Here is a 15529-nt window from a genome sequence, read left to right as displayed (position 1 = left end):
GCATTATAATTCTCCCCCACTTGAACTAGACTTCGTCCTCGAAGTCTCCTGCAGTGAACAACTCATGGTAGTGCTCCCGTATCTTTGTCTCCGGCTCCCACGTTCACTCAGACCTCGTCGATACTCCCACTATACCTTTACTAAAATTATCTCTTTGTTCCGCAGAATCTTCACCTTCCTTTCCAGAATGGCCACGGGCCTCTCAACATAATTCAGGTGCTCATCAACCTGAATGTCATCCAATGATACCACCGCCTCCTGATCCATAATGCACTTTCGCAATTGCGAAAACGTGAAAGGTGTTGTGGATCCGACTAAGCTCATCCGGTAGCTCTAACCTGTATGCCACCTTGCCAACCCTGGCAACGATCCTGAACGGACCAATGTATCGGGGATCTAATTTCCCCTATTCCTGAAGCGGATCACACCCTTCCAGGGCGAGACCTTTAGGAGTACTATGTCACCAACCTGGAACTCTAACTCAGATCGGCGCCTGTCGGCGTAACTTTTCTGCCGACTTTGAGCGGTCTGCAGCCGCTGCCTGATCTGCTGAATATTTTCGGTAGTCTGCAAGACTACCTCCATCCTCCCCATCACCCTATGTCCAACCTCACCCCAACAAACCAAGGTGCGACATCTCCGACCATACAACAACTCGAAAGGTGGGGCGCTAATGCTAGAATGATAGTTGTTGTTATAGGAGAACTCTACAAGGGGTAGGTAGGAATCCCAACTCCCACCGAAGTCGATGACACACGCCCTCAACATGTCCTTGAGGGTCTGAATGGTTCGCTCCCTCTGACTGTCGGTCTGCGGATGAAATGTTATGCTAAAGTGAAAACGCGTGCCATGTTCCTCGTGGAACTTTTGCCAGAAACGGGAGGTAAATCGCACATCTCGGTTGGACACAATGGAGACCAGAACCCCATGGCGAGCAACAATCTCGCGAAGATACATGTGGGCCAACTTTTCAGCCGATGAACTCTCCCGTATAGCCAAGAAATGGGCACTCTTGGTCGATCGATCCACGATGAACCATATAGCTATTGGATAAGGTGTTTAAGTCCATAACTATATTTGGTATGTACTTGACCCGACCCGACATGGACCATTTGGACTCTTTTATATATATATATATAGAATGGGCCAATGTTCATTTAGGATGAGGTAAGTTTGCATAGAAGTCCATGGATAGTTCATGGAACTTTTAACCCATGGATCCTATGGAAATGAAAGGCCATGGGTATTAGGGTTTACATGGATGTAACCATAATCCACCATACTATATAAAGAGATTTTTGGCACTTGAAATGGTACTAGTGTGTGAGATAACAAGGGTGGGCCGATTTTAAGAGTGCATCATATTCTCTAAAAGTCTTCCAAGTTGTTTTGGTGATTTGTGATTCCACTTGAGGCATTCAGATTATTGGTGCTAGGTTCTTAAAGCTCCAAGCAATCAACCACAAGAAAAGGTATGTCACCCTACTAATTTTTATATTACATGTAACCCCAATCACATGCTAGTTAGGATGAAACCTTAGAAAAAGAAAGTTTGCATGTATAATAGAGAAAACATATATCCAATGTTTCTAGGGTTGCATGCACACCATAGGAGTGTTAGAATGCTCAAAACCCTTCAGTGGTATCAGAGCCTAGGTTTCTTTTCAATTATACTTGATGCTACATGTTTTTCCAAAGTTGAAATTCTGCCATTTTTGCATTTGACTGCTCACCACGACGTGGCAGTCTTTACCACGACGTGGTGATGCACCTATGTGCAGAATTTCAGGTTTTTGCTTGCTATTGGATGATGATCATTACCCTAAACTGTTTTTGAACCTAGAAACCTGTTTTTCAAGAGGGTAATGTTCTTGCTTGTCCAATTGAAAGGTGATTGTCAAAATTTCATACTTTGGTTTAGTTTATATGATTAATCTAAATTACATGGAATTTGTTTGATTTGAATTACCTTAATCATATAAGTTTAATATAGAACTTGAACATTCTTGTTAGTTGAATTGTTGTTCTTGATGATTTTAATGGACTCCATAACTTGTCCTCAAGTTATGGAATTCCAAAAGTTTTCTTTCAAATGGATCATTAAAAGTCATAGGTTATAAAAATGAAGAGTCTCATTTTCAAGAACCATTAAACTCATATGTTATGAAGTTGAAAGGTTTTGAATAGTTTCAAAACTTTCCCTCAAGTTTTGGAATTTTTAAAGCCTCACACACATTAATACTTTAATTCCAATCCCTAAAATTTTAAAAAACTTTAAATTCAACCCTTAAACTATATATATATATATATATATATATATATATATATATATATATATATATATATATATAAGATCAAGTCGGTCTTACCATTAGTAGGCTCATTCACGAAGCCAATATATAAGGGGGGTATAAGGTTGTTACCTATAAAATGGCAGCTTAATGGGTCTCCACTCTCACCCACCGCTTCCTTGAGTGGTGGAGGGTCGTTAGCCGAACGGGTAGGACAAGGACTATAATTCTCATTAAAAGTATAATGATAAATATAAAATAACTAAACCTTTTATAAATTCACAATCTTAGTTACTTTAGGAAAATGTGAATTTGGTGCTAACCCATGAAATTACACTTTGTACCTTACCAAGTCGTTAGTGGAGTGTGTGTGATTAATCGGCACACTAACATGGACTAGTAAGAGTGGCAAAGGGTAACTTAATGTTTATCATAGATTGGTGGAGCACGTGTGGTTAACCGGCACATAGATTAGGTGATAAAATTAAGGATACCAAGTTAATTTGCATGGTTATTCACACCTTGTTTTGTGATCCTCAGCATCCCAATCATAAACTTGAAGGGCACAATCGAGATTTAGACATGCCATTGAAAAGTTCAATGTATCTCAAAAGATCTAGGAGAGTTAGAACATCAAAATGTATGTCATTCTACTAGATTTTTGCAGTATAGTTGCTTCATATTATACTAGTTAGGATGAAACCTTGGAATATTGAACATTTTCATGTATAATAGAGAAAACATATATCCAAGGTTTATAAGGTTGCATGTACACCATAGGAGTGTTAGAATTCTCAAAACCCATTAGTGGTATCAGAGCCTAGGCTTGTTTTCATTTATACTTGATGCAAATTGCTGAAAATCGAAGTTTGTATGATGTCTGGACAGCTGACTCACTGAGTCCATTAAGGGACTCGACGACTCCATGCCTAAATTCATCCAAATCGTCGATTTGGTTCATGCACTCAATGAGTTGGACCCCCTAACAACATATCTTCGAGTTTTAAAGTTGGAATTGGTCTAGAATCATTACTTTAAACTGTTTTGGACCTATAAAACCTGTTTTTATGTGGTAATGATTATGGTAAACCAATTTCAATGTTAATATCAAAATTTCAAGTTTATGTGTGTTTATGTAATTCTTGAAATTGTTGATATAATTGTTCATACACTTATGAGTTTTGGTAGATCATAGGAATTATTTGCAAATTGGTTGTAAGTTAATTCTTGATCTAAATGTATTTAATGGAGTCCATAATTTGTCCTCAAGTTATGGATTACCAAAAGTCATTTCTTTTAAAGATTCATTAAAATGCATAGGTTACACAATTGAAGATTCTTTTTGTTTTTTGAACTCCATAACTTATCCTCAGTTATGGATGTTCAAGAGTCTCTTCATTAAAGTTTTAAAACTTTAACTAAACTCATAAGTTATAAAAATCTAAAAGTTTTGAATAGTTTAAAACTTGTTGTAACATCCCAAAATACGACCCAATTTTTTTTTTGTTTAAATATTAATAAAAATCATATACTGATTGTCATATCATGAAAACCATACATCAAATATCTCAACTCATAATAAAATGCCGTGAAACAACTGTATCAAATCAAACTACAAATCAAAACAAACTCTCAGGATAAAGACTGAAGCTGTGGTGTGTGCGATGCCATCATCCCAAGCTCTTCCCCTTACTTGCGGAAGTACCTAAAACCAAAACTGAAACTGTAAGCACGAAGCTTAGTGAGCTCCCCCAAAGTACCACATACCATACAATAACATATAAACACGTACTGGGCCTTGCCCACTGCAGCGGACCGTAGTCCGGAACTGACTGGGACCTTGTCCCCTGCATCGGACCAATGTCCGGAACTAACTGCATCGGACCGAAGTCCGGAACTGACTGCATCGGACCGAAGTCCGGAACTAACTGATCATAGCATAGCATAAACACATATCAACTAGCATAACACACATCATCATAAACTCATATACTGCATACTACGTCAGGTCGTAGCCCAGAACACATAACACATAAATCCTATCTGAGCCACGAAGGCATCAAACACACTAACAACTGCATCGGACCGATGTCCGGAAACTGCTACTAACTAAACGGGTCGGCATTGTGGCCTTAGACCCATTCCTACTAGAATGAAACTCACCTCTTAGCCTAGCTGCTGAAAGGACTGCTCCAGAATCTGTCTGCTGCGCCTCCAGTTTCACCCCGGCTACAATATCCATGAGCACCATCAATCAAATACTGATAATAATAATACTGAGGGTAAAATGACTCTCCTACCCCTGGTCCAAGTCAACCTAACTGTCAAAGTCAACATTCAGTTGACCTGACTCGTCGAGTTGGGTCGCCAATGATGGGTTTTGAGAATTCTAACACTTCCTAAGTGTACATGCAACCCTAATGACCTTGTATCTATGTTTGTCTAATTATCATGCAAAGTTGAATTCCAAGGCTATATTCCTATCTAGCATACATGGGGAACAATTTTTAACTTGAATGAAAGATAGAATAAGTTACCTTGTTGTTGCTTATGTTCCTTGAAACCTTGTGAGCCTAGCACCCCAAGTGTGATGCCTCAAATGCTTCACACAACACCAAATGCTCTTGGAAAGACTTTTGAGAGAATACACACTTCTTGAAATCGGCCTAGCCCTCTTGTTTCATATGTGTAGTTGATTTTGGTGGAGAATAGGATTCTTATATAGTGTTGACACATCTAGGGTTACACCATGTAAACCCTAATGTGTCATGACTCTTCATTTCCATGACCCATGGGTTTGTAACTCCCATGGAGCATCCTATGGGTGGAACCCAACTTGATAATCCATGGAGCCTCTTAGCCCACTATACAAGATATGGATGATTTACATAATCAACCCATATATTTAATTAGTTATCTTTTGATCACTTAATTAATTCTAAATTAACTCTTGATCAAACTAATCAAATAATATTATTAATATATTAGAACTTATAGTATATTAATAATCTCCAAGTGTTATTTCTCTCATTTAGTCTATCCAATTGCATGGTGCCATGCAACCCAAATGGACCATGTCGGGTCGGGTCAAGTACATACCAGAAATAGTTATGGACTTAGACACCTTATCCAACAGCCAACTCGTCGAGTCCTTACTCTTACTTTCTTGATTCCACTCGCTACTACTCGTCGAGTTTTGGCGCAAACTCGGCGAGTTCCTCTTCGCTACTAACACTCCGACTATCTGCATCCGATTCGCCGAGTTGTGTGAACAACTCATCGAGTTCTCCTTCATCAGATGATCATTCTAGCTGTGACTCGCAGAGTTGTATGAACAACTCGTTGAGTCTGTTCTTGAAGTATGAAGATGGCCTTGAACTCGCCGAGTCAGGGCATTGACTCGTCGAGTTCTTCCACGAATGAGTCTAACCTCCTAGCTCACCGAGTCGACCTCTCACTCACTGGTTCCACTCGACATAACTCGAAAAAGGAAACACAGGGGACTCGCGACTCGACTCGCCGAGTCAGAAGAACGACTTGCCGATTCGCATGCAGGCAAACATTATATACTCGATTCTGCTTGAAACCATTCCATACCATTAATAGATCTGGGTTCATGGGACTTGATTTACACGTAAAGTTTCCTACTTTATGTGTAAATAACATCAAATGAAGGTTTTAAGGTTCAAAGCACACTATAATAGTAGATCTAGAGCTATCATGTAAAATGGATCCATAAAGGTGTTAGATCTAAGCTTATGGAGTTCAAATCTAGCTAGATCCGAAGGCTAATCAACTCCATGAGTCCTTTATGCTACTATTAAGCTAAGAAATGGTTTAAGAATGGCTTTAATGGCTTCAAAAAGGAGATTTAAGCTTAGAAATAGAAAAGGGCCAAGATATACCTTACTTGCTTCTGAAATTCCTCAAGGATCTAGGATCTCCTTCTTCTCTTCTTGATCTACCTTCCTTTATCTCTCAAAATCTTCAAATAACACACCAAAATCACACAAAATGCAAAGAGGGCTCTAGGGTTTCGAGAATGATGCTCTGAAGGGTGATGGGGGCTGACTTGAGGCCCCAAAAGTTGTTTAAATAGGGTGAAAACCCTTGAAATTAGGGTTTCATCCAGACTGGTGGACTCGCCGAGTTTGGAATATGGACTCGTCGAGTCGCCAACTTAAACGTGCTCGAAATCGCGACCCTTCTCGATAAGTCCAGCTACCGACTCGTTGAGTCCCCCCTTAAAACTTGAAGAAAAATAACAATAAATAGAATATAAATATCATACCAGAATTGAGGTGTTACACTTGTCCTCAAGTTTTGGAATTTGTAAAGTTTCCCCTCGGAATACTTTAATTCCAAGTTAAACCCTTAGAATTTTAAAAGTCAAAATTCAACCCTTATACTTTATAGTATTATAAGTAAATTATATATATATATATATATATATATATATATATATATATATATATATATATATATATATATAAGAACAAAGTTAGTCTTACCGTTATTAGGCATCATTCACGAAGCCGATCTATAAGGGGAGTCTAAGGTTACTGCCTATGAAAATTCAGTTTAATGTGTGTCCACTCTCACCTACCATTTTCTTAACTGGTGGAGGGTCGTTAGCCGAACGGGTAGGACAAGGACTCTAATTCTCCCTTCATTATAAGTATAATGATAAATATAAAGTAACTAAACCTTTTATAAATTTCCAATCTTAGTTAATTTAGGAAAATGTGAATTTGGTGCTAATCCATGAAATTACACTTTGCACTTTGCTTAAGTAGGTAGTGGAGCGTGTGTGGTTAATTGACACACTAACTTGGATTTAACAAGGTAGGTAAAGGGTAACTTAATGTTTATCATAGGATCGGTGGAGCGCGTATGGTTAACCAGCACATCGATTAAGTGATAAATATTAAGGGTACCAAGTATATTTGCATGGTTATTCATACCTTGTTTTGTGATCCTTGGCATCCCAATCACAAAACTTGAGAGGGCACAATCGAGATTAAAACATGCCATTGAAAAGTTCAATGAATCTCAAAATATCTAGGAGTTTCAAATCCAATTAGAACCTAATAAATTATTTCGTTTTTCATTGTGGAAATTGGTGAATCGTCATTCACCTACCATCAAATATTTTATAGCTTGGATTATGGCATCCCTCTTCCAAGTTATAAAATATTGTGTTGGATCCTAGCCTTAAAATTTAATATTGAGTGTTATATTAAGGACTTAAATCATCTAACTTGAAATTCTCCCATTGTAAATGTCTGGTTCAGACAACTATGATCTTCCCAAATCTCATGGAAATCATACTTCTCTTCCTTTACCTCCTCCTATTATTCTCCTTAACTCACAAGTTGTTGAATAGTTAAAGGTCACTCAACCCCTATTGGCAAGCAAGGTCTATGTGTGATCACATCTTGGAGATGAAGTCACATATTGACAAGTCGGGAGAGTTGGGTGTCAAAGTCTTGAGAAAGTTGGTTGTTCAATCACTTTCTAAGTCACATAGTGAGTTTCGTTTGGGACTACTATGAAACAGACTATGACATGACCGTTAATGATCTTATTTATTTTCTTGGTGCTGCTGAATCAATAATGATTTGGAGCACTGGTAAAGCAAATTTGATTAGAAGATCAACTTCCCAAACTACCATGGACTTTGACAATGGTAACATTGGATATCCAGAAAAAGCTTTTTATTCCCAATGGAAAGGGATCGACCATAGTCAACTCGGTTGACCAAATGGTAAAGAGAAAGGCTAATACTGAGATAGTCCAATGTACCATTACCAAAGGGTCCATATGTTTCTATTGCCAAAGGAAGGGGCATTGGTTAAGAAGCTGCCCTAACTACCTGAAAGATCTGAGAGAAGGTCAAGTCAAAAAGTTTGGCTCTGCTTCAGGTAAGTCCACTATTTAACTCTGTTAAGTTCCTTATTGATGATTCTTAATACAAAATGTGACTCGGATACATTTTAATGTTTGACTGGACCAAGAAAAGGGAAGGAAACTTAAAGGAAGAGTATGTTGAATCTGATCGCGAAGATGGATTTCAATCGCATGGTTCGAAGATCAGATTTTTGAGCTACTACTTAGGAGTTATGATAGATTGCTAGAAAAAATGTAATAACATAGTTTTCATTTAAAGTTGCATTGTAAGGAAAAAGTTTTTCCCGCATTTTATAAATAAATGAAGTTTTGTTTTATTTTATTATGTCTCCTTGCAATGGCTTCTATGAAAAATTGATGTTTGTATGTTTCTAGCAATAATGGAAACATGAATTTGATTCTTTCATTTGTGGTAATGTCTAAATTTACCAAATAATGAAAGATTCTCATCACCCAAGTTTCAATTGGACAGAAACTTGGAATCATACAAGTTGTATCGTATGATGAATGAGAATTTTCATCTTTGAAAAATTAAGACTAATTGCTTGTTCACATGTATATGTGAGTCAAGTGAAGGACTAAGGGATCGAGTACACATTCTCGTGCACTGGTCAAAGTCCACCACAAAGATCGAATAAGACTATTCGTCATGTTTTACTAAAGTTTAGTAAACATGGTTATACTTACAAGTTTAAGTATAATTCTGAAACATTGGAAAAGTTTCGATGTATGGCAGAATGAATGAGAAGAATCAAATTTGGCAGAAAGATAAAAAGTTTCTCAAATCTGAAAAGATGGGAGAGTACTTTAGTATCATGTTTTATGATCATCTTAATGATTGTGAGACCATATCACAATTCATCCTCTAAGGACATCTTAGTGCATTCTTATGGCTAAGAAGAGGAGTCATGAATTGTTGAAGTAGTTAAATCAAGAAGATGAGTCATACTTCGTTCCAAAACAAGTCTTAGAGTCATACTCCAACATTGTAACTTGAGTAACATATCTTAAAGAAGGTTTATAACACTTGTCAAATGTAAGAGTAAAATGTGTTCTACTCTTGTACATTTGAAATTGGTAAGTTGTGATGTTTTGGATAAAACAAAGATCAACTAAGGCTAATTGTGTGAAGTGTTTATCTTGATAAGAATCCACACTATCTCTTGAATTTTTTTTTCAAGAAATGGGTCTTGGCAAGAGAGTCTTATATGTCAATAGGACAACGAGATTCTTAAAGATTCTGAAAGAATTTCAAGATCTAATCAAGAATAAAACTTGCAGTTTATCACTAGCACACGACTTGAGTTTTATAACCTATCATGTTGACATATTCCTATTTCTATGCCCATTCCAGTTAAAGTTGGCTTTGCATATGAGTTATAAGAGTTCTCAATTGGTTGCATAACAACTTTTGTGCTGCCATGTGGCAAGAAGTTAAGACTGCACAAGTTCACTCCATATGAGTTTGGATTTGTCACTAACCTTGACTTGTGATTATAATTTTGACAAATTCACATGGATAGGAACACATACACCATAAAATCTAAGTGTCATAAGGTTTCTCTCTGATTCATGAAAATGATGGTGAGGAAACGCTTTCACTAAGTAGATTTTAAGTAGATAGCAATTGTGATATTTGCATTCTCAAAGTCGGTAGTGGGGCGTCTGTGGTTAACCGACACACTAACATGGACTTGTGAGAAATTACAAAGGTCTAAACAAATGTGACTATGATTACAACATCCCTTTTCATGGTTCTAAAATTGTTTAGACACACATGTGTTCTATCTTAGGAAAGGTGTATGATTTTGATAAAGTTTTATCAAAGCATCTCATATCAGAAATCTGAACTTTGGTAAGAAAGTCAATAAAGTATTGATTTCTAGAAGTCCAACTGATTTCTGAGTACATGTCAAAGCTAGTGGGAGCATAATTGTTATGCTAATAATAATCATGTTAGTGGGAGCATGATAATTATAATAAGTTTTGCAAGTTAGCAATGTTGATTATAGAAAACAAAAGTTTCAATTGGGAAAAAGTTGTTTTGCTATAATTAAGGGAGAGGAAATTATACTTCATTTCAAATTTAAAAGCTTAGATCGTGAGATTTTAATCAAATTTACTCAAGTATATATATGAATGTTATGTTGGAATGGTTCAACATAAGGAAATTCTATATATGGGAACATTATTTGCGTTCTAAAATTCGATTGTGATTACGGCATCCCTTTTCATACTTTGAATTATGAGAACATGGCAAATAGAAATAGAAATATTATAGCAAAAGACTAGTCTAGTATCATGTCTTTATGTGAGACATCATGAATCGTGTTCCATATGCTTCAGATATAGGATCGATTGCATGTGCTATAATGTGACATCCCCAAAATCACGGCCAGAAAAGACCGATTTCATTTATGCTTTTTAAAATAATTTCAGAGTAAATCCTTTTGATTTAAAAGTGTTGCGGAATTTGTTCCCAAAACAAAACATGATAAAATAATATTTATCAAAGCATTTCATCAAGAGATGCATTTTCATTATATATTTAAAACTCGAGGTGTCATGTTCCGATACAGACCATAAAGCATAAACGATAACATTACAACTCATTCAACAAATATATACATATACAGACTTGTAAACAAAACAACTCGATGATTCATCCATCTTACGCCCTTGCGCCACTTCCTGTAATACAAATAAAACTGAGTGGGTCAGGCTTGGGAGCCTGGTGAGCATATAGGGTTTTCAACCCACAATACATAAATTATATTTAATTTCACCAACCAATCACTATCCCGATTACCCATTCCCGTTATCCTCACTTTACGTCCCTAAAACAACATCTATCTCCAGAGACCTAATCTAGGATTATCATCGGGACGGACATTACTGCTAAGGGGTTTCCTCAACAATAGATATCCTAAAGGCAACCATGAGGGGGATAGAGTACACCAGTGAACACATCGTTCACAACACCTACAGGTTATGAACTTGCTAGCGTTCCACGAGTCTGTCTAGAAGGAGTATGTGGTCGTTATCCATACTCCGCTGAACAACTAGGTCAACAACAACAACATCGAGGCCTCTCATCTATTTATTACACACCAACTATCTACCCATGTTCTACCCAACATATTAGTAGATAAAAATATATATTTGTATACATAGTTTAAAACCAGTATAGCATTTTCATTCAATACATATTTCACATAACAGATGAGGCATACCCACATAACACGTATTTTATAGAAAACAAATCAGATCTATGAGATTGAAGAGAGTGAATATACATTCACGTACATAACAAAAAAATTATACACATAACACGTATTTCGTATAAAATACTTCATAATTATGCGTTAGAAGAAAGTAACTACACACTCACTTGATCAGAAGATGATCGGACAACACTATGGCTTGTAGAAGTAGTAATCCTCAGCAGATCTGGAAGATCTCTACAAAAATCGAACTTCTCGCGGACAGAGCTTCGGCTCGGAAATCGCACTTCTCGGGATCTTCGGGGCTTCGAAACTTGCTTCGGGGCTCGGGAATATTACCGGGGCTTCGGGGTACTTATGGTACGCAAACTGAGGTAAAATGGGAGAGAGAAGAGAGAAAAATAGCAAAGGAACTCGGCAACCTCGCATCCTATTTATAGGAGGCTGGAGCCCCGGAGTACGCGGGGCGTACTGCTCCGAAACGTCATTGCTTACGTATCCGAAGTCCTCGAGTGTGAGTGTCGACATACCTCGGTGTACGCGGGGCGTGCACGAGTACGCGGGGCGTACTTCGGATGAGTCTGATGACTCGTCCTCGGATAATCCCAGAATTAAAGATTAAATTTAAATACAAATTATTTAATAAACTTCGGAAATTCATATCTTCTTCATACGAACTCTGTTTTCGATGTTCTTTATATCCACGCAAAGGTGAGACTATGCTCTACAACTTTCGTTTAGACTCGATTGACTAATTTTGACTTTATTTATATTATTTATTTTTAATAGGCCGGGATATAAAATTTCGTTATAAATTCATAACTTCTTCGTTTGACGTCCGTTCTCGCCTAACTTTTTATCGCTTCGATACCAACAACGAGATCTTCGATTCTCGTTTAGATCACTAAGGCTAAATATCGCTCTAACGTAAATTTCACTTTTTACGTCATTCAACGTTGCCGGTTCTGTCGCGAAACTTCGACAGGTCATAACTTCTTCGTTATAACTCGGATTTCAACATTCTTTATATCTTCGGAAACCTTGTTTCAACTACTACAACATTATCCAAAGATATCAAGTTTATTTTATACTTAAATTTTGACGCTTATTTTATTCTTAATTAATCAAACCACATAATTAAGCAATTATGCACAAAACACATAATACTCAAATAATACACTTCTATTATTTCAAAATGGGTTACAAAGGTTAACCTAGACTATTATATCATCATTAATGACAGGCCCAGAAACACAGGCATTACATATAATATTCATTTGTTCTAAATTTTCCAAATACCTATGGCATTAAGAGGGAAAAAGTACTAGAACTAGATATGACTAAAGTGATTAAGCAATTGTCGAGAACAATCTAAGGTTTACTAAAGATTGGTTGCTCAGGTACAGTTGGAAGCATGGTGTAAATTTTTGGAGAGGAGCATACTGACATATTCTAAAAAGAGACAACTCTTGTTCATAAGTGATAGTCAAAATGGGAATGTGGAAATGTTCCCATGGGTGGAAGTTATTCATTAGATCTGTGTAATATTAGGAAACTTAATGCAAGAAAGATGTTCAAAGCATTATACTTTGAATTTGAGACTTCGTTTCCATGGAATGATCTCCATTAGAATACTCTGTAATGTCTGTGGACTAGTCTTCGTGACTTTGTGCATAGTCATTACAAGAGGATCAATGCATATAAGTTTAGAATCTAACATATTTCGGTAAATGGTAGGAATTTGGAATTCTTACATTTACGATGAGGATTTGGGATTGTGAAATGAGAATCATTGGGATTATGTTCAATTGATATATTCCACAAAGTAAGGATCATAGACAAACATAGTGTTCATACTTTGTGTATGGCGTAACTATTATTTGGACAAACATAGTGTGCATGCTTGGAGCATGGCATGACAATTGTTTCAGATTCAAGTATAAAGTTGATTATTTGAAACATTATACAATGAATAATGAGTAATCAATATGGTGTTTAAATAAAAGGTGTTCTATTTACTCTCAAAGGTGCTTGAGGCCATATTCGATTTGATTATTCTTGTGTTTCACTTTGCATGTTTTGACTTCCAGAATAACTAGGTCATTCTTCCCGAATAACTAAGTTATTCAAACCATCCACAGTCGATAATACGTTGGAAGTAGGTATTAAGGCAAGACTATCATGAATATGGCTTGTGGATCTCTAAGATGTTAGACATAGCAAAGAATGCTACAACATTCATGAGTGCTCATAAGTTCTGAGTATTGGATTAAACCCACGCTCATTTGACTCACTTCATGGATTTTATCACGAGTGATCATGAGTCAATAATATCTTATATTCTTCAAACCTAGAGATATGAGTTGTTGACCATGAGTTGGTTATACATTGATTGTACGAAAACGCATTGGTAACTTGATGTTATAAAACGTGCCTTTGTGTATGATTCAACAAGTAGTAGAACAAGCATATGAGTCAAAGTTTATCCATTCCTTTTACCCTTAAATGGATAAAAGCGATATCTATGGGCCCCTCGATGATTTAGTGATGACACCCCTAAGTGCTTGGCCAAGCCTGGACTGATTTGATTTGTTCAATTAGTCGATCGTCATAAACCGAAAATTGGGCACAACAAATGGACAGAGAGAATGATTAAAATCCATGTCTCAGTCCATATGATATCTAGAATGGAGAAATATATGATCCCTTATCTAATGGACAAGTCATTGACTAGATCAGAGTTCGACAACGGTTTTAAGAGCTACGATTGCTAGTCGGGTTGCAGAGTCATACGCAATAATAGTTTTAGAATTATCCAAGTAGAAGACTGTTGGATTAGTGTCTAAGTCCATAACTATAATTGGTATGTACTTGACCCGATTTGGCATGGTCCATTTGGGTTGCATGGCATCAGAACAATTTGGATAGACTTTTGGGAGAAAAGGATATTTATGATTTGTTAATATATTATAAGTTCTAATATATTAATATGAAATCATATTATTTAATTAGTATTGATCAAGAATTAATTTGGAATTAATTTTGTGATCAAAAGGAGACTAATTAAATATATGGGGATTGATTGTGTAAATCATTCATTCTTATATATGTTGGCTTATGATCCATAGTTCTTTATGTTGGGCTGAACCCATGGAGTAACCCATGGATACTCCATGGAGGTTTTAACCCATGGAGCATGAAGAATATGGAAAGACATGAGTTACATGGTGTAACCCTAATAGCCACAATATATAAGGACACCATGGCTCAAGAAATCAGACTAAGGGTTTCACATGTGAGGGATAGCCAATTTGAGCATAAGAACTTCTCTCTCAAGTTATTCCAAGTTGTTGGCGGTGTTGTGTGAACCATTTGAGGTGTCATACTTGAGGCACTAGGCTCTTAAGTTCCATGGAATCAAGATACAACATCAAAAGGTATGTCATTTTACTAGATTGTTGTAGTATAGTTGCTTCATATTATGCTATTTAGGATGAAACCTTGGAATATTGAATATTTGCATGTATAATAGAGAAAACATAGATCCAAGGTTTATAGGGTTGCATGTACACCATAGGAGTGTTAGAATGCTCAAAACCCATCAATTAACACTATTACAATGCAAAATATTATCCAACAACTTGCATGTTAGGCAACCTACTATCATTCTAATAAACAAACATAAATAAACAAGCTACTTTCATAAAGACCAAACAACATTTTTACCATCGTTATAATTGAATGAAATAGATAGGTAACCTAATTTCATAAAGACCAAATTACCCTTTAAACATAAATAGGTAACATACTTTCAAACTGACTAAACAACCCTTTTACCATCATTTCTGCATAACAAGCATAAATTCAAACAAAAATCCAAACAACAATTCTACCATCATCCTAATAAACAAACATAAATCCAACTAACAATCCAAACTACACTAATTAATTATAAGAGCTTTTCCCTTAGAATTTCCTAGATCATCATCACCACCAACTTTCTAGTCCAATTTCAACTTTATGATTCTCTCTGATTTTTTCTCCTTATCCTTTTCAAATTTTCAAAAATGGGTTTTACTCTAGGCTCCTCTTGAACTTGGACAT

Source organism: Lactuca saligna, chromosome 5, assembly GCF_052625555.1.
Source record: "Lactuca saligna cultivar CGN05327 chromosome 5, ASM5262555v1, whole genome shotgun sequence".
Taxonomy (NCBI): domain Eukaryota; kingdom Viridiplantae; phylum Streptophyta; class Magnoliopsida; order Asterales; family Asteraceae; genus Lactuca; species Lactuca saligna.
Note: the sequence above shows the minus strand (reverse complement) of the source record.